At 42.3% G+C, this 20745-nt stretch overlaps 1 protein-coding gene across 2 annotated transcripts in view; it reads left to right on the top strand.

The window, feature by feature from the left end:
- The window catches only part of LOC135091514 (cell adhesion molecule Dscam1-like), a 115514-nt gene that overhangs the window by 995 nt on the left and 93774 nt on the right, over nt 1–20745 (top strand). The gene's annotated exons all lie outside the window — the stretch shown is intronic.

Consider the following 20745-nt stretch of genomic DNA (forward strand, 5'->3'; position numbering starts at 1 on the left):
TAAGTTTGAAGGATACGTAACCCTCGCCAGGATAGACTGTCTCTCCCTGGCTGAGCAGAGGGCGGCACTCGCTGCTGTCCTAGACGACGAGTGGACCCGTACACTTCGCTACGGGATAAGCTTACCGAGAGACGCGGAGTTAAGAACCATCCTCGATGCAATGTGTGAGTACCTGCGAAGCCAGCGCAACATCATCATGGATAGAAGAGACTTCTACTCCCGCGTGCAAGAAACGCAAGAAGGTTTTGACGACTTTTTATGTGCTGTAAAGGAAATCGCCAATTTCTGTGACTTTTGCGACCAGTGCATAAACCATCAGCTGCGTGACAGAATTGTCGTTGGGACACGAGACGAAGTGGCTCTGAAACGCATGCTGGAAAACAAGAAACTCACCCTTGAAAACGCCATAGATATTTGCAGAGCATCAGAGAGCGCTAACCAGTGTAGTGCAGTACTAAGGGGCGGCTCTCACTCTTCGAGCCATGGTGTGAACGCTGTCTCGAACTACAGGAAGGGCAGTTTCGGGGGCTCAAGCCCCACGGGCTGTTATCGTTGTGGCAAAGATTGTCGCAGTGACAAAAGGGGATGCCAGGCAATAGATAAAGTGTGTCGTAACTGCGGGAAAAGAGGGCATTTTGCGAGTGTATGTCAGCAGACAGTGAGGAAACGACGAGGAGCTTCGAGGAGTTCCTCAACTGTCTCTCCTCATCGCGGTGCAGGCCCGAGGCGGGGAGCCAGTGCCAGTGTATACCAGCTCTTATCAGGCGTATACACAAAGACGGTGACGGCACGACCTGCGCCCCAGGTGCTCATTACCGCCACACATCCCGCTGGAAGAGACAAGATTACGTGGACTCCTGACTCTGGGGCCGAAACGACCGTTATTGGCCTCGACACGGCAACACTCCTTGGAATCCCGCCCTCCAGCTTGGCGCCCGCTGATGGTGATGGACTTTATGCTGCCGGTAATCACCCCCTCACCTGTGTAGGAACTTTCTCGTCGCACTTGCAACTGGGCGACAGGGAAGCTGAGACTGTTGTGAGCGTGGTGAAGGAGGTGAAGGGGGCGCTGCTTAGCTGGTACGATTCCATCGCTCTCGGAATCCTCCCCGAAGATTTTCCGGCTCAAATCCGACCGCTACGCAGGGAAGAACAGCACACCGGCAACAGCTCCATCAAGTACCCGACCGCCTCGCAGCCACCTCTATCTACGCCCACAGAAGTGATCAGCTGGCCTCATTCCTACGACCCAACGCCACAGCAGCGTGCGGGGCACGCTGCTGCTGTGATCAAGGCCTTTCCCAGCGTCTTCGAAGCAAAGGAAGGTTTACGTGCAATGGCTGGTGGATCCATGGCCATCGAGTTGACAGACGACGCTCGACCCTTCGCCGTAACAGCATCTCGTACAATCCCTTACAATTGGCGTGAAGAAATTAAGAGCCAGTTGGAAGAGCTGCTTAACAAGGGAATCATCGAGAGTGTGGACTACCCTACGGCATGGTGCCACCCCATCGTGCCTGTCCCAAAAAAGACATCTGGTGTAAGGCTGTGTGTTGACCTGACACGACTCAACCGTTACGTGAAGAGGCCCGTGTATCCAGTGCGCTCACCTCATGACGCCATCGCCTCGATCGGGACCGGAGCAGTTTGGTTCACCACTCTTGATGCCAAGATGGGGTATTTTCAAGTCCCCATTAGAGAAGAAGACCAGGATTTAACCTGCTTCATAACACCTTGGGGTCGGTACAAGTTTCGGCGAGCGGTTATGGGTCTCGTCTCGTCTGGAGACGAGTATAACCGTCGAGGAGACCAAGCTCTCGGCGACATACCTAACACCATCAAGATCGTGGACGACATCCTGGCCTATGACTCCACCTACAGTGCGCACTTAGCCCATGTCATTCAGATTGTGCGGCGGTGTGACCAGCACGGCATCACTCTCAACCCACAGAAGTTTACATTCGCGGAAAGAGTGGTAGATTACTGTGGTTACTCTGTTTCTGGACAAGGCTACACGACAGACTCAAAGAAAGTTAAGGCAATCTCTGACTTCCCACGACCACAGCACATCACCGACTTACGATCATTCATGGGTCTTACAAACCAGCTTGGAAGCTTTTCTCCTGCTGTGGCTGCAGCTGCACAACCCCTCAGAGATCTCTTACGCCCGAAGAACAGTTGGTGCTGGTCTCCTAACCATGAAGAGGCGTTTGAGAAGGTGAAACAGTGTCTCGTCAGCCCACCTGTCTTGGCATACTTCGACCCATCATTACCAACGATGCTACAGACTGACGCCTCAAGGATGCACGGATTTGGATTCGTTCTCCTGCAGAAGCACAGTGACCAGTGGAAGATGGTGCAATGCGGGTCAAGATTTGTTACAGACACAGAGAGCCGCTATGCAGTAATAGAGTTGGAAATGGCTGCAATCGTCTGGGCAGTCAGGAAATGTGGCACCTACCTGAAAGGACTCCCTCACTTCGATCTAGTGCTCGACCACCGCCCGCTGATACCTCTCCTCAATAGCAAGTTGTTGGGAGAAATAGAGAACCTGCGGCTGCAGCGCATGAGGGAGAAGCTTGCTCAGTATTCTTTCACAGCAAGCTGGCAAAAGGGATCGACACACTGTGTGCCCGACGCCCTCTCACGTGCTCCAGTACAGGACCCAGTGGAGGAAGAGGATGCTGCTACTTCTGGTGACCTCGACCCTCTCCACTCAGCGGTCATCTCAGCGTTATCTGCCACCAATGAGGACGGCGTCCGCTTAGCACCACTCCAGGATCAGACTGTGGAAATGGTACGTGCCGCAGCAGCAAGAGACGGGGAGTACTGCTTGCTCAAGAACGTCATCATCGAGGGCTTCCCTGATCATTGCCACGACCTCGATCACCGCTTGCGTACGTACTGGCCGGTGCGCAGTCTGCTGGCCGTAGACGACGACCTGGTGGTTTACGGGCCGAGGCTTCTTATTCCTCACAGCCTCCGCCGAGAAACACTAGAGCGACTCCATGACAGTCATCAGGGGATGGAGCGCACCAAGCGACGGGCCCGACAAACGGTGTACTGGCCTGGTATGGACAGAGACGTTGAGAACGTCGTTTCTGGATGCTCACTATGCCGTCCACTCCTACCAAGCCAAGCCAACGAACCTCTCTGGCAGGACACGGACACACCCAGCAGGGTGTTTGAGTCAGTTTCTGCAGACTACTTCCACGCAGCAGGCCGTACATACCTCGTGTATGTAGATCGCTTGTCTGGGTGGCCTCACGTGTCTGCATGCTCACGTCCAGCATCGGCTGATCAGCTCGTTCGTGTCCTTCGGGGTGTGTTCGCCGACACGGGCGTGCCTGTTCTCCTGAGGACTGACGGTGGACCGCAGTTCACTTCTTCATCGGTACGGCGCTTCCTGGCTCGATGGGGGGTGGAGCATCGTGTATCTTCACCTCATTATCCACGCTCCAATGGTCACGCCGAGGCAGCGGTCAAGTCCGTGAAGAAGCTGATCCTCACGACCACACAGCAGGGACACCTGGACGAGGATGCGTTCGCTCGCGGGTTGCTGGAACTGCGCAACACTCCGAGGGCGGAAGGGCGATCACCAGCACAAGTCCTCTTCGGTCATCCTATGAGGTCCTGTGTCCCGGCTCATCATCGCTCATACGCTCAGCAGTGGCAGCGCGCTGCTGATGAGTGCGACGCCAAGGCAGAGCGACTGAGGAAGAAAGCGAAACTTCGCCACGACGCGTCCGCCCGTACTCTTCCTCTCCTGCACCTCGGTGGCCACGTCGACGTTCAAGATCACACGACAGGCCTCTGGGATCGCCTGGGTGTCATCGTGGCTGTTGGGCGAAGGAGAGACTACCTCATCAAGATGGGCAGCGGTCGCGTGATGTGGCGTAATAGAAGACACCTACGCCCACACAGACCTCTTGCTCCCCTTCCTGTCGAGCAGCACACCGCTCATGGCGGTGCAGCGCTTCAGCATCAGGGTCACGAGGAACACCACCATCCCGGCAGCCCGGAGCATCAGGGTAACGGGGTACACCGTGGCCGAGAGCAACCAGAGCGTCGAAGCAGCCGACAGCGTAGGGAGCCGAGACGACTGCAGGTGCGGTGGCACCGTAGCACCTACGATTAGTCGTACGTGTTCATTGTACGCTGTGTTTGTTTTGTGTATATGTACCGTGTTTTCTGTACTTCAATCATTGTAACTTTGTTTCATGTGTTACGGTAGCCATAACAAAGATAAGGAATCTTCCTTATGTCTCGGGGGAGGTGTGTGGTTGTTAGCTAGTTGTGTGAACGAGTGAATGAGCGAGACTTGTGTGAGGCATGAATACGTGTATGAGTGAACGAGCTAGGCTTCAGTCATAAGTGTTAAGTTGAAGTGCGCGGCCTGGCGCCGGGAGATCACCTACCTCCAGCCTTCTGTTCACACCTTCTGTGAATAAACACCTGCACTGTTACCTGCGTTTCCTGTGCCCCTGCTGGTCAAGAGTCGAACACTCTTCCTTAATCTCTTGTTAGTTGGATCTCTCCTCCTCCTCCTCCTCCTCCTCCTCCTCCTCCTCCTCCTCCTCCTCCTCCTCCTCCTCCTCCTCCTCCTCCTTCTCCTACTCGCTATTCTCATCCTTTCCTTCCTCCGTTTTCTTTTCTTCATGTTATTTTTTCTTCCCTTTTTGCTCTGCCGCTTTCTAATCATCATTTACTCTTCTTTATCTTCTTTATTCCTCATCTGCTCTCCCGTTTTCCATTCACTCTTGCTCTTCTTCCTAATTTTCTCGTTGTTTTTCATCTTATTCTTTCCACTCTTGTTAATCTCTCTCTCTCTCTCTCTCTCTCTCTCTCTCTCTCTCTCTCTCTCTCTCTCTCTCTCTCCTCTCTCTCTCTCTCTCTCTCTCTCTCTCTCTCTCTCTATTGGTTTCTATGCCTACAAGTTCTTTATCAATTATGTATATTCGTATTTTTTATGTATAAGGAGGACCATGTATGATAGATTAGACTTGCATGAATTATTTGTATCTCTCTTCTATTAACTTTGTAGACTGTGTTAGTTTGCATAATGTATGACGGTGTGAGTGTATGTATGTATGTAGTATGAATGTATGCAAGTATGTATGTATATATGTATGTGTGTGTTTGTGTGTGTGTGTGTGTGTGTGTGTGTGTGTGTGTGCGGCTGCAAGAAGTCATCAGATCAATAAGTGGCAGTCCATATATAAAGCATACGCACCTATTTGTATCAGTCATCCCTATCATATTTACTCTTATCTTTCAAATTTGTCAAAGCAGTCGTCGTGTCATCACAGCCCTGCGCACTTCATAGCCAAATTAACGAGTTTTTTTTTCTTCTTCTTCTTCTTTCTTTCTTTCATGTAAGATGTGCTTTGGTCCATGGCAATAAAAGTTACAAAAGAAAAAAAGAAAGCCTACTGAGGTGCCAGTCCCAATAGGCTATAGAAAGTAGAAAAGTAGGTGTTGAAGCCTCCCTTCTGATAGAGCTCAAGTCTTATTAGGTAAGGGGAACACAGAGGCAGAGTTCCAGAGTTTACCAGGCAAGTGAATATGAGATCCTGACCTGATATTATGAAGGAGATTGTGACGTGGCAAAGTTTGACTGTATTCCCCTCCCCCTGCCTCTCGCCCCCTTCCCCGACTGAAAACAACGTGGCCGTGAGTTGCCGGCGCTGAGCAGTGCATGATTAGGCGCAACAGGCTTTTTGTAATTCAGCCTTTTCTCTGCTTCACTGTTTTATGATTTTCCTTAATAGCCAACATTTTTTTAACACTTTTGCACTAAACTCTCTTAAATATTTATGTAATCCAAAAGGAAATGACAAAATTAATCTCCTCTCAATTTTTTTTTTTTTTTCGTCTTTTCTCCACGCGAACGCTTTGGAGGTCAATGAAGGGAGCCGATGGGAGTACAGCGGGTCAGGCTATAATACAAAAGAGTGGCTATAATACAAAAAAAAAAATTACAAACAGAATTATCTCTATATATGGAGAAAAATAACAGAAAGACACTTATAATTGCAGAAACATGAGACAAAACTAGTAACAGTAGTTGTGTGTGGCTTTCGTTATGGACGACAGCGGCAGCAAGAAGAGACTGGAAGGGTAAAAAATAATTCTGAGTCTATCTGTATCTACTTACTTTTTTTTAACCCTTTCCTCCTTCCCTCGCTCTCCCCTCGTCCACCGCCCAGTTGTTGCCCTTGCCTCCTCTCCTTCCCAACACGTGTGATAGGTCTTCATGTATAGGGCATCAAAGAAAGATCGAAAGTAAGATAAGATTATTCCTATAGGTGTGAAATAAATCAAATGTCTTCTGATAATGGACGTTTAATAAAAAAATCTGTAAAACCGTAGAGAATTTTGTCGTGGTATTAATATCTATCTGATATATGTGGAAAAATCAAAGTAATTATTGTAATTTCATCATAATTATAAAGATTTCCTGAACCTAATGGAGTCAGAAGATTTTCACCTCATCAACGCCTCTCCTTTAACTGGTCTGATCTGGCCTCACCTGAGTTGATCTCAGGATAGCCCAGCCTAACACAACCTAACCTAACCCAACCTAACTAACCTAACCTAACCTAACCTAACCTAACCTAATCTAACCCAACCTAACCAGCCTAAGCTAACCTAGCTAACCAGCCCAACCTAACCTAACCTAACCTAACCAGCTTAACCTAACCTGACTAGCCAGCCTTACCTAATCCAACTTAATCTAACCCAGTCTAATCCATCCAAGCGTAACCTTCGCCATTGTAAGGTGACAAACTTGATTCAAAACAGCAGTGCAGCTCCCACCACAACGAACATGACGAGTTGTGTTTGTAGAATATCTTGTACTGCAATACCATGCTTCACTTCTCAATGTCAGTGTGTGTGTGTGTGTGTGTGTGTGTGTGTGTGTGTGTGTGTGTGTGAGCGCACTCGCCTGCCTGTCTGTCAGCCTTTATTTGTGGACATTTATCTGTCAGTCTGTCGGTTTATCCATTCCAACTTTCAAATTATTTATCTGTCTACGATTTCCATTATTTATTTTTCATCCATTTCACTTACTCCCTCCATAAATGTATCTTTCCCTTCCTTAATCATCCATTCCTATCTTGGACACATCATCTCTCTCTCTCTCTCCATCCAAACATTCCTCCGCTATCTCTCTCCTTCCTTCCTGTATCTGTGCCCTCCTCCATTTATCTGTTAGAGGGACCATCTATCGATCTGTTTATTCATCATCTGATTGCTTGGCTAATACGCGCCACAGTCATGTCTGGGTGTGATTGGAAATCCATAGACAGACAGAGAGAGAGAGAGAGAGAGAGAGAGAGAGAGAGGTGGGAAGGGAGGGAGGAAGGGGCCATGCACAAGGAGAGTTATCACATTCTCTCTCTCTCTCTCTCTCTCTCTCTCTCTCTCTCTCTCTCTCTCTCTCTCTCTCTCTTTCTCAACACTCACTTCTGAGATGGCATAATCTGTCATTTGCCTCCCTTTCTTCCCTCCCTCCCTCCCTCCCTCCCTCCCTCCCCCCTCCCTTCCTTCCTCCTCTCCATCCATCCATCCATCCATCCTTCTTCCTCAGCTCTCTTTCCTTCCTTCCATCATTCTCCCTTCCTTTCTCTCTTCTCTCTCCTCCTCTCTCTCTCTCTCTCTCTCTCTCTCTCTCTCTCTCTCTCTCCTCTCCTCTCTCTCTCTCTCTCTCTCTCTCTCCCTTCACCCTTCCTTTCCTCTCCTCCTTCCTTCCCTCTTTCCCTCCCCCTTCCTTCCCAAATATCTCTCCCCTTTTCTCTCTCTCCTCCCCCACTCCTCCATCCCTTCCCTCTCCCCTCTCTCTCTCTCTCCATCACTCAATCATAGATCACACAGATGAAAACAGGAAAGCTGGAGAGAGAGAGAGAGAGAGAGAGAGAGAGAGAGAGAGAGAAGAGAGAGAGAGAGAGAGAGAGAGAGAGAGAGAGAGAGAGAGAGAGAATTAGGCCGTGTTTGTTGTTTTATGCCTAGATTTATTGCTTGTGTTTCTTTCTCTTCTTTTGTTGATTTCTCTTGTTCTTGTTTTCTCTCTTGTAATTCTGTTATTCTTTGCTGTTACACTTTTCCGCTATTTTTTTCTATTTTTTTATTTGTTTTGTTCTTCGTTTTTCATTTTTATTGTCATATTTTTTCTTGCTATGTTTTATCTTTTCATTTATATCTTTATTGTTGTTTCTTTCGTTTTGTTTTCACTTACGTTATTTTTTCTTTTATCTTTTTTCCCTTTTTAACGATTTTTTTTCTTTGTTGTTAATTTTTTTGTCTACGTCTCCTCTTTTTTTTTCATTAAACATCTTTACTTTTTTTGCTTCCTTTGCTCTTCTTTCTTCGGTGTTGCTTATTATTAGTTTCTCTTTAAGTTATTTTTCTTTGTTTTTTCTTGCTAGTTTCATTTATTTATTTTTTTCTGTATCATCGTTTTTCACGTGAGTTTTATTTCCTTTCATCTTTTTTCACTCATTCTTAATTTTACCGTTTTTTTCTTTCATCTACTTTTATTTTTACATGACTTTTTATTCATACTGTCTTGCTTTCTTCGTTCTCTTCTTTCTCCTTTTCTTTATCCTTTCGCATCATTCTTCTTGTCTTCTTCATCGTCTTTTTTTTTTTTCATTCTTGTGTCGTTCTCCTCGTCCTCTTCCTCTTCCTCTTCCTTTATTTTTTTTTATTCCTTCCTTGTCTTCCTCTTTGTTTTATTTCTTCTCCTCCTCCTCTTCCTCCTCTTTCTCTTTGTGTTTCTCGTGTCATTTTTCTTTTCTTCTTTATCATTATTTTCCATTTTCGCGTCCTTCTCCTCGTCCTCTTCCTCTTTCCCTATCTTTCATCTCTTCCTTCTCCTCTTTGTTTTGTTACCATCTCCTCCTCCTCCTCCTCCTCCTCTGTGTTTCTCGTCATCGTCCTCCTCCTCCACTCTTGTCTCCCTCGCCGCTTCCCTCCTCCCATCTGTTCCGTTCCGTTCCTCTGTACCGTTCTGCTTTGTCCCGCGTTCCTTTGGCTCCTTCAAATATATACACGAATCAACACGCGACAAAATCAACCACTTGTAGAATTGTCCTTTTTTTTATTCCTGTTTGTTTTTATTATTATTATTATTATTATTATCATTATTACTATTATTATTATTATTATTATTATTATTATTATTATTATTATTACTATTTTATCATCTTCGTCTCTTTCAGGCAGTCGAACATAATTCATTATTTTCGAAATGCTTAACGACGCTCAAAAATCAGGTCAGGTCGCATTGCCAGGACGTCAGGTCAAGTTTGGTAAGGTTAAGTTATGCTGTGTTAGGTTAGGTAAAGCTCTGTTAAGTAAAGTTAGGTTAGGTTATGCTCTGTTAGGTTAAATTAGGTTAGGTTAGGTTAGGTTGGCTACTTCACCTTATCTTTGTTGAAGTTGTGTTAGGTTAGATTAGGTTAGACTGGGCTGTGCTAGGTTAGGGTAGGTAATCCCATATTCGGTTGCGCTAGACCAGGTTAGACTGAATTATGCCATGTTAGGTTAGGTTATGCTATATTAGGTTAGATCAGGTTACCTTGTCTTTGAAGAGGCTGGATTAGGTTAGGTTATGCTAGGTTATTTTATCTTCAGTGGGTCTTGGTTAGCTTAGGTTAGTTAAAGTTAGATTTTCTTAAATTAGGTTAGATTAGGTTAGACAGGTTACGTTACCTTATCTTTAGTGAGGCAGGATGGGTCATGCTGCTAGCTTAGGTTAGATTACCCTCGGTTAGGTTAGGTTAGGTTAGGTTAGGTTAGGTTAGGTTAGGTTAGGTTGAGTTAGGTTAGGTTAGGTTAGGTTAGGTTGAGTTAGGTTAGGTTAGGTTGAGTTAGGTTAGGTTAGGTTAGGTTAGGTTAGGTTAGGTTAGGTTGAGTTATACTAAATTAGATAAGGTTAGGTTGTCGTATGTTTGGTTAGGTCAGGTTAGGTTAGGATGAGTTAGCCTGAGCTACCCTAGGTTCGTTAAGGTCAGCTCAGGTGAGGTCAGGTCAGGCCAGTTAAAAGAGAGTCGTTGATGGAGAGAAAACCTTTGTACTCCATTTTGTTCAACAAATCTTTATAATCATGGCAATTTTTCATATAATTGTATTACGAGTAGATATAAAGTAAAATCATTATACAATATTCTTCAAAATTTTATTTATGCATTTATTGAGCGTTCATTACCAACAAAATTTTATTTCACACGAAAAGGAATAATTGAATTCTCATTTTGATCTTTCTTTGATGTGTTACTGTTACAAGGCAGCATTATCTATCTATTTTAAACCTTATCTCCTGTCTGTATCCTTCTTATCTACATCTCCTTACATTTGAAATAATATAATTCTCACTTCCATCTTTCTTTGATGTCTTAACCATTAAAATTCAACATTATCTATCTATCTCAAACCTTAACTTCTATAGATATTATTATTATCTGCATTTCCTTATATTTGGAGTTATTAAATTCTCATTTAGATCTTTCTTTAATGTCTTACCATTAAAAACTCAACATTATCTATTTCAAACCTTGACTCATATATGCATCCTTTCTATCCGTTACAGTATATTCAGAATAATTTAGTTTTAATATTTCAGTCTTTCTGTGATGTCTTACCGTTAAAACTCAACATAATTAATTTTAATCAAACCAACTCGTATCTATATTCTTTTTATGTTCATCTCGTTACATCACATATTTGACCTCTTAATATGAGTCTATGTTCTCGTTCTCGGCCCGAGTCTTGCCTTTTCTCTCTATTCTGAAGTCTTGGTCTGGGTCCGAGTGTCCGTCATAGTGTCTCTCTTCTTTACGGGATCACATTTCACTGTCTCACTTTGGCGTCAATATTTCCTTTGTATTAACACTTCCATGGCTTCGCTTCCCACGTTCTGAAAAGAGTCAAAGGAAAGGCAGGAGAAGGAGGAGGAGGACGACGATGAGGAAGAGAGGATGGGGAGAGATGGAGGGAGAGAAGAGGGAGGAAAGCAGGATAAAGTTGAAGGAAATGTTTTGAGAAGAAAGGGAGAGGAAATGAAATAAAGAAAAGAAGAGAGAAGAAATGATTGGTTGGGAAGGAGGAGAAGAAAAGAGAAGGGGAGGGAGGATGAAGAGAAGAAAGAGGAGGACTGGAAGAAAAAGAAAAAAAGGAGGAATGAAAATGGAGAGAGAGAGAGAGAGAGAGAGAGAGAGAGAGAGAGAGAGAGAGAGAGAGAGAGAGAGAGAGAGAGAGAGAGAGAGAGAGAATCAATCAAAGAAAAAAAAGAAATAAACAAGTAAATAAACGAACAAGTAAACAAACAGACAGACAGACAAATATAACTGGCAATAAAGAAGCAGGGATGGGGTGAGGTCAGCCGTGGAAGTGGCCCAAATAGAAGGCGAGGTCATCCAGAGTCAGGTCACGCGCGGGGGGTCAGGCGGCGTGTCTCTCTGACCTGTCACGGAGGAACCAAATGTTGACAAATTGCCGTTTTCTCTCGACCTGAACTGAAGGAAAACGAGACGAGGATAGATGGATTGGATTTTTAGGGGAGGACTTTTCTTTTCTTTTCTTTTATTTTCTGTCTTTTTTTCAATATCTTATTCATGGAAGTGTACGGGAAGCTTGTCTCCCTTATTTTTCTTATTCAGTGTCATTTATTTTTTTGTAAGTGTGTGTGTTTGTGTGTGTGTGTGTGTGTGAGAGAGAGAGAGAGAGAGAGAGAGTTTGAATACGAAAACAGGCGAAGGCGAAGCAAGGCGAAGCAAAATGAAAAATCGATGACACCACATGAGGAGATCAAACAGAATGACACAATATCAGTCTGTTTATTTATTTACTACACCACCAGTGAAACACGTGTGGAAAAACAGATAGACACAGATCAAGGCTCTATCCCCACCCTCCTGTCTCTTCCACAACACGTCGGCAGGAGAACAGTCACAGAGGATCGTCATGCCCTACCCTGCAAGAAAAGCGTACATATTTATTCTAGAGTGAAAAAAAAAAATAATAATAATAAAAGAAAGAGAAATAGATGTCAACTATTCGTAAAAGAGAATATTGTAGGAGAAAAAACCAAAGAGAGAGAGAGAGAGAGAGAGAGAGAGAGAGAGAGAGAGAGAGAGAGAGAGAGAGAGAGAAAGAATGGGCGTAATTATCCAGGTAACAAGTAATTAAGAAGCTTTGAACAGGAAACTAGTCCAAGATTAATTAGGTGTAAATGGAGACAAGCAAGCAATTAATGAGAGAGAGAGAGAGAGAGAGAGAGAGAGAGAGAGAGAGAGAGAGAGAGAGAGAGAGAGAGAGACTAATCTATCTTATGTAACCCTAGTTGGGTCTCTCTCTCTCTCTCTCTCTCTCTCTCTCTCTCTCTCTCTCTCTCTCTCTCTCTCTCTCTCTCTCTCTCTCTCTCTCTACAACAGTCATTATCATGCAAATAACAATGGTAACCTTGTAATTAACAGGAAATAAAAAAAAAAGTAAAAATATAATTTGTGGTTTTCAATGAAAGAATGTCAAATAGATGGTAAAGAACGAAATAATGATAATAGCCATGATGATCTTAATGATAATAATAATAATAATATTAATAATAATAATAATAATAATAATAATAATAATAACACTAATATTGGGGAAAAAACAAGGGAATATTAAAAGCTTACAAGAGTACAAGGGGAGCTATTGTAATTATGTAGAAGAACACTAAGTACACACACACACACACACACACACACACACACACACACACACACACACACACACACACACACACACACACACACACACACACACTGCAGTCCTGTACGACAATAACGCTCGTATAATTATTATTACTGAGAGAGAGAGAGAGAGAGAGAGAGAGAGAGAGAGAGAGAGAGAGAGAGAGAGAGAGAGAGAGAGAGAGAGAGAGAGAGAGAGAGAGAGAGAGAGAGAGAGAGAGAGAGAGAGAGAGAGAGAGAGACTGTTGTTGTTGTTGTTGTAATGTCGTTTTCATAGTCATCATAATCATAATCTTTAGTCTCTTTTTTTCCTCCTCCTCCTCTTCCTCTCCCTTATATTCATTCTGCTTAGTTTCCTCTTCCTCTTGCTTCTGCTGCTGCTACTAATGCTCCTCTTCCTTCCTCCTTCTGTTCCTCCTCCTCCTCCTCCTCCTCCTCCTTCACCTCCTTCATCAACGTAGCAATCTGAGCATTACCAAAAAGTGTTACTCATTTGCATAGAGGTTAGTGCATCTGTGAGGGAGCGAGACAGGGAAGGGAAGAAGAGAGAAGGGGGATGGGAAGAGGGTAGAGAGGAAGAGGGGGAGGGAGGGAGAGGAAGAGAAAGATAGGAAACAGGAAGAAATTAAGAAGGTGACAAGGGAGAGTCTTTTGTTATCTCTCTCTCTCTCTCTCTCTCTCTCTCTCTCTCTCTCTCTCTCTCTCTCTCTCTCTCTCTCTCTCTCTCTCTCTCTCTCTCTCTCTCTCTCTCTCTCTCTCTCTCTCTCTATCTATCTATCTATCTATCTATCTATCTATCTATCTTCGTATTTTCCTTCTTATAAGAAATCGTAAAATATTAATGTCTTGTATATTTAATTTCATTGTTAATTTATATGAGTACCCCTCTCTCTCTCTCTCTCTCTCTCTCTCTCTCTCTCTCTCTCTCTCTCTCTCTCTCTCTCTCTCTCTCTCTCTCTCTCTCTCTCTCTCTAATTATCGTAAATGTCAAATATGATCAAAATAACACTTCCAACAAGAAAACTGACATCAACAACAACAACTACAACAACATCAACAAACAAAAAACAACAGCAGCAACAACAAAAACATCAACAAACAACAACAACAACAACAACAACAACAACAACAACAACAACAACAGCAACAGCAGCAACAGCAAGTCACCATAGCAATACAGGCAATAATATGCAATAGTCACCCCTGCAATCCCACATCACGTTTTCTTTCATTAGGGGACTCATACATCTGCCTTTCGTTTTCTGTCATTATTTCCCATTAACTCTCCCATGGTTTCTGGCCCAGTTGTTTTGGCCGATTCTTAGGGCTATAAATCAATTTCCTGCTCTCTCTCTCTCTCTCTCTCTCTCTCTCTCTCTCTCTCTCTCTCTCTCTCTCTCTCTCTCTCTCTCTCATCAGTGGGGGCCGTCACCACACTTCACCTCTCCCTTTGTTTTGGAATTATTGCACGTAAAGGATCGCAATAATAACGTGAAGAAGGAGGAGCAGGAGGAGGAGGAGGAGGAGGAGGAGGAGAAGGAAGAGGTGGTGGAGGAGGAGGAAGAGGAGGAGGCGGTGGCAGTAACTGAAGGTTTTAGAGAAAGAGGAAGATAAGGGGATGAAGAATAAAGGAAGAGTGAGTAGAAGAAGAGGAAGAAGAGGAGGAGGAGGAGGAGGAGGAGGAGGAGGAGGAGGAGGAGGAGATGTTGGAATAGGGTCTAGGGAAAGAAAAAACGGGAGAAGGAAGAGAAAGAAGATGAGGAATAAGAGTGTGATGGAAGGAAGAGGATAAGGACTCAATGAACGAAGGAAGAGAGGGAAGGGAAGAAGAGGAGGAGGAGGAGGAGGAGAAAAAGAAGAAGAAGAAGAAGTAGAAGAAGAATAAGAAGAAGAAGAAGTGTGGTTGGGAAGGAAGAGAAGAAATGAGATGGAGGAGTAGGAAAAGGGAGAAGAAAAAGAAAAGAAGAAAAAGGAGAAGAAGAAGAAGAAGAAGAAGAAGAAGAAGAAGAAGAAGAAGAAGAAGAAGAAGAAGAAGAAATGATGAAGAATTGTGGTAGGGAAGGAATAGAAGAAATGAACGGAGGAGGAGGAGGAAAAGGAAGAACAAGAACAAGAAAAAGAAAAAGTAGAAAAACAAGAAAAAAGAAAAAAAGAAAAAGAAGAAGAAGAAGAAAAAGAAGAAGAAGAAGAAGAGGGAGAAGAAGAAGAAGAAGGAAAATAAAAAGAAAAAGGAAGAAGGAGAAGAATAAGAAAAAGAAAATTAAGATGAGAAAGAAAGAAAGAAAGAAAGAAAGAAAGAAAGAATGAGGGAAAAAAGGATCTTCAATAGCTGACAAACAAAGAAAAAGAAGAAGAAGAAGAAGAAGAAGAAGAAGAAGAAGAAGACGAAGAAGAAGAAGAAGGAAGGGAAGGAGTAGGAGGTAACAGGGCGGAAGAAATTACAACAATGAATACAACAAGAGAGAGAGAGAGAGAGAGAGAGAGAGAGAGAGAGAGAGAGAGAGAGAGAGAGAGAAAGTAAAAAAATATATATAGAAAGAAGAGAAGAGAAGAAGAGGAGGAGGAGGAGGAGGAGGAGGAGGCGACAGAACAGTACAAATGAGGAAGAGGAAGAGAAGAAGAAAGAAAAAGATGCATAACATGAAGACGATTTTATTTTAAGAAAGGAAGGAAGGAATGAAGGAAATGAGAAGGAAGAACGGGAAAGAGAATAAATAAATAACAAAATAAATAGAGAGGAAGAAAACACAATAGACTTTCAGATTCAGCCTGAGAGAGAGAGAGAGAGAGAGAGAGAGAGAGAGAGAGAGAGAGAGAGAGAGAGAGAGAGAGAGAGAGAGAGAGTGTGTGTGAGTGAGAGAAATGGCGTCGACTGGGCTAATCCAGCTTGAAAAACAACAACATTTAATCCTCCTCCTCCTCCTCCTCCTCCTCCTCCTCCTCCTCCTCCTCCTCCTCCTCTTCATCCTCTTCCTGTTCCTCCTCCTCCTCCCTCCTCCTCCTTCTTGTAATGTTTCCTGTGATCTCCTTCCTGTCTCTCTCCCTTTCTTGTTTTACTGATGCAGAGGCGTCGAGAGAGAGAGAGAGAGAGAGAGAGAGAGAGAGAGAGAGAGAGAGAGAGAGAGAGAGAGAGAGAGAGAGAGAGAGAGAGAGTTGGAGTGTCTTATATAGAAAACATTGGGATTAGTGTCTGTGTGTGTGTGTGTGTGTGTGTGTGTGTGTGTGTGTGTGTGTTTCCCCTTCACGGTGTGGGTAGAAGCTTCCTGCGGAGACAGGCTGATAAAGAGATGGGGATTGTAATGAATTGCTCTCTCTCTCTCTCTCTCTCTCTCTCTCTCTCTCTCTCTCTCTCTCTCTCTCTCTCTCTCTCTCTCTCTCTCTCACGTGTAATTGGTGGATGAGAAATGTGTCCTTTTTTTGAGCGGCAACTATTATTACTTTTACTCTGCTTTTTTTTTTATTTACTTTCATTTTCATTTATTTATTTAGTTTTGTCATTGGGTGATCTCCTTAGTACTTGAAAGAAAGAACGCACACACCCTTCTACTTGACGAGGCAGCGTTCCTCCCCATATTTCTAACAAGGGCCACCTCCGCCATGTAACATGTGCGGACAGCTGCCTCGCGAAGGTACGAGTATGTCACCACGCACACTGAATATCGTGCCTATGATGTAATGATTATGATGGTGTAATGGTGTAGTGATCATAATTAGAGTAACACATTAAGAAAAAAGACTAAGAAACTTATCAAGAAAGCTATTCAAACATGAAAACAATTAAAGATTATCGTACACACAAAGAACCGTAAGGCTTTTTTATGTAAGAAGTGAAAAGGGCAACAAAAAAAGCTGTAATAAAAGTCCCACAGCGGGTGTAATCAGAAGGGTTATTCAAAGTCTGTGCCTTTGAGTGGTTATCAAAAAAAGGAAGAGAAGAGAGAAAGAGAGGAAGACTGAACAAGAGGTGGATCGACTGCGTGAAGGAGGATGCAAGACAGAAAGGGATAAACGAGCACAAGTATACAATAAAACCACATGTAGAAGACTCATCCCAAACAGCGACCCTGTGGAGAAACAAGACACAAGCTGAGGAGAAGACAGCGGTTAAGATATCACCTGTCTGTGGTTAAGAAATGAGGCTAGTTTCCCAAAAAAGGTGGAGTCAAAAGGGCTGCACAATATTTCTGGATTCGAGTAGTTAAGATATCAAATATGCTTCTCCCTTCATATAAAGCAGAAAACTCGTATGTAACTTAATTCCTTCTGTGGGTGGCTTAGAAATGAGACTTGTTTCTACGCTGAGGTTCATGAATATTTCAAATTACACTTGAGTTTTGTGAATATGTGAAGGCTTATCTCAAGGACGGCACTGGAAATATGATCCCTGGGAAATAGTAATAGAAATAAAGATAAAAGAAAGCCTTTGAAACCGAAAGTTTGTAAAAAGTTGACGCAAAAGTCGTTTTTAAAATATCTGATTAATGAAATTGGAAGGTTGCCTTTGAGAATTGAAATGAGGTAGAGATCGAAATAATTAACTAAAAACCATTACGTACTGTCAGTCTAGGTTGGGTAAAAATTTTCGCACCAGAAAAGTATTCGTGAAAATCCTAATTGATAGGAATGGGAAGTGTTATATTCTGACCAAGGAACATTGAGACCAGTGACAGATTTAACTCGAGGGACATTGATCAGCAAAACGTTCAAGAGGCAAATAAGTAGAAATAAAGAAATAACAACTTCACCAGGGGAAGCAGCTCTAAAGAAAATAATGAAAAGTTGAAAAAAATAATAAATTATATATATATATATATATATATATATATATATATATATATATATATATATATATATATATATATATATATATATTTTTTTTTTTTTTTTTTTTTTATGTAGGAAGGATACTGGCCAAGGGCAACAAAAATCTAATAAAAAAAATGCCCACTGAAATGCCAGTCCCTTAAAAGGGTCAAAGCAGTGGTCAAAAATTGGTGGATAAGTGTCTTGAAACCTCCATCTTGAAGGAATTCAAGTCATAGGAAGGTGGAAATACTGAAGCAGGCAGGGAGTTCCAGAGTTTACCAGAGAAAGGGATGAATGATTGAGAATACTGGTTAACTCTTGCGTTAGAGAGGTGGACAGAATAGGGGTGAGAGAAAGAAGAAAGTCTTGTGCAGCGAGGCCGCGGAAGGAGGGGAGGCATGCAGTTAGCAAGATCAGAAGAGCAGTTGGCATGAAAATAGCGGTAGAAGACAGCTAGATATGCAACATTGCTGCGGTGAGAGAGGGGCTGAAGACAGTCAGTTAGAGGAGAGGAGTTGATGAGACGAAAAGCTTTTGATTCCACCCTGTCTAGAAGAGCAGTATGAGTGGAACCCCCCCAGGCATATATATATATATATATATATATATATATATATATATATATATATATATATATATATATATATATATATATATATATATATATATATATATATATATATATATATATATATCAAAAAAATAATAATATCATAAGAAAACACAAGAACATTAATCAAGAAAACATTAAAGAGACAAAAAGATAAGAGGAAAAAAGACACAACAACATAATGCGAAAAAAATCAACAGAAAAACTACATAACAAATATGATCTAATGCTTGCAAACACAGAACAATACAATACTTCCAAATATTTCTAACAATGTGAAAGAGAAAAAAAAGAATAGAATTATCAAAGACTCCAAATGTCCATGAATTGTTAACTGATGGATTGATTTGAAATGGCTTGTATACAAAAAGTGCCTTGAAATGGAAAGTATTGTCACTGAACGGACAAATCCTCAATAAATTTTCCGTGTCTCTAACCGTCCCAGGAAACTGAATATTTTTGTTTTTGTTACTACTGAATGAAACGACAAGTGACGGCTTCTGCAGCGTCACCACTTACATTATTATTGATGCTATTATTAGTAGTAATAGTGGTGGTAGTAGTAGTAGTAGTAGTAGTAGTAGTAGTAGTAGTAGTAGTAGTAGTAGTAGTAAAAGTAGTAGTAGTAGTAGCAATAGTAGTAGTAGTAGTAGTAGTAGTAGTAGTAGTAGTAGTAGCAACAGTGGTAGTAGTAGTAGTAGTAGTAGCAGTAGGAGGAGGAGGAGGAGGAGGAGGAGGAGGAGGAGTAGTTGTAGTAGTAGTAGTAGTAGTAGTAGTAGTAGTAGTAGTAGTAGTAGTAGTAGTAGTAGTAGTAGTAGTAGTATCATTATCATTACTATTAGTATTGCTTTTATCTATTTTATTATTATTATTATTATTATTATTATTATTATTATTATTATTATTATTATTGTTATTATTATTATTATTATTATTATTATTATTATTATTATTATTATTACTATTATTATCATTATTATTATCACCACCATCACCATCACCATCATCATCATCATCATCATCATCATTAAACTAAACATAAAACAATCACAACATACAGACAGCGTTACCAGATAAAAAATAAAATTAAAAAAATCAACAGTTTACAAAGAAGTCGGCAGATGTGAGGCCATGAAGTGTTGCCAACGCTGCCTGAATGCCTTGTTGCTGGAAGACAGTGTTGCAAGGTTGGCATGGCGTGTGTGTTGTGTTGACGCAGTTTTGGAAGATGAGGCGTGTTGGGACGAGGAGGACAACAACAGGTGGAAGAGGAGGAGGAGGAGGAGGAGGAGGAGGTGCGGTGGTGGTGGTGGTAGTGCTGCTGCTGTTGGGGAACATGAGCAAGGAAGAGAGAGAGAGAGAGAGAGAGAGAGAGAGAGAGAGAGAGAGAGAGAGAGAGAGAGAGAGAGAGAGAGAGAGAGAGAGAGAGAGAGAGGTCGTGAATTGGGGAGACATGAGGAGGAAGCTGTGGAAAGAGAGAACAGGTGTGTAGGAGGAGGGAGAGGAGAAGGTGGAGGAGGAGAAGGAGAAGGAGAAGGAAGAAGAAGAAGAAGAAGAAGAAGAAGAAGAAAAAGAAGAAGAAGAAGAAGAAGAAGAAGAAGAAGAAGAAGAAGAAGAAGAAACAAACAAAGAAGTACAAGTACACAAGAAATATAAAACGAAAAAAAAAAAAAAGAAAGGAGGAGGAGGAGGAGAAGAAGCAAGAGGAAGAAGAGATTGAAATGGAGAACACGAATGAAGAGAGAGAAAAAAAAAGAAAACGAAAAAAAAAGAAGAGGAAAACGTGGAGAGAAATAAGACGAATAGAATAATGCACATTGAGGAAGAGGAGGAAGAGGAAAGACGTAATTGGAAGAGAGAAGAGGAGATTAGAACAAGGTAGTGGTGGTGGTGGCGGCGGTGGTGGTGGTGGTGGTGGACAAGTGTCATCAATATTACAGTTGTGTGCAGGATAAGAAAGAGGCGGCGGTGAGGTCAGCTTCGGTCTTACCTGGCGGGATCACCTTGGCTTCATGTTGGGAAGTTGTTGCATGCATATTGTACAACCAGTCCTCCTCTTCCTTCTCCTTCTCCTTCTCTTCCTCCTCCTCCTCCTCCTCCTCCTCCTCCTCCTCCTCCTGACGCCTAACTGTACCATTTCTCCTTTCTCACTTTCATCCTTGTGTCTAAATATTATTTCGATAGGTGTTCACTGTGTACGAAATCTTTATTGATATTTATTTTTTTATTTTTTCATCTTCATTTTTTTTAGGTTCATCTTTTTTTGTTTTCTTTGTTCTTGTTTTCTTGTCTTTTTTTTTCTTTTTCGTTTTTGTTATAATTTTTCCTTTATTTTCTTTTTCTTTTGGGTATCATAGTTTTCTCCTTCTTCTTCTTCTTCTTCTTCTTCTTCTTCTTCTTCTTCTTCTTCTTCTTCTTCTTCTTCTTCTTCTTCTTCTTCTTCTTCTTCTTCTTCTTCTTCTTCTTCTTCTTCTTCTTCTTCTTCTTCTTCTTCTTCTTCTTCTTCTTCTTCTTCTTCTTCTTCTTCTTCTTCTTCTTCTTCTTAGTCTTCTTTTTAATCTTCTTCTTCTTCTTCTTCTTCTTCTTCTTCCT

Source organism: Scylla paramamosain, chromosome 37 (genome assembly GCF_035594125.1).
Source record: "Scylla paramamosain isolate STU-SP2022 chromosome 37, ASM3559412v1, whole genome shotgun sequence".
Classification (NCBI taxonomy): domain Eukaryota; kingdom Metazoa; phylum Arthropoda; class Malacostraca; order Decapoda; family Portunidae; genus Scylla; species Scylla paramamosain.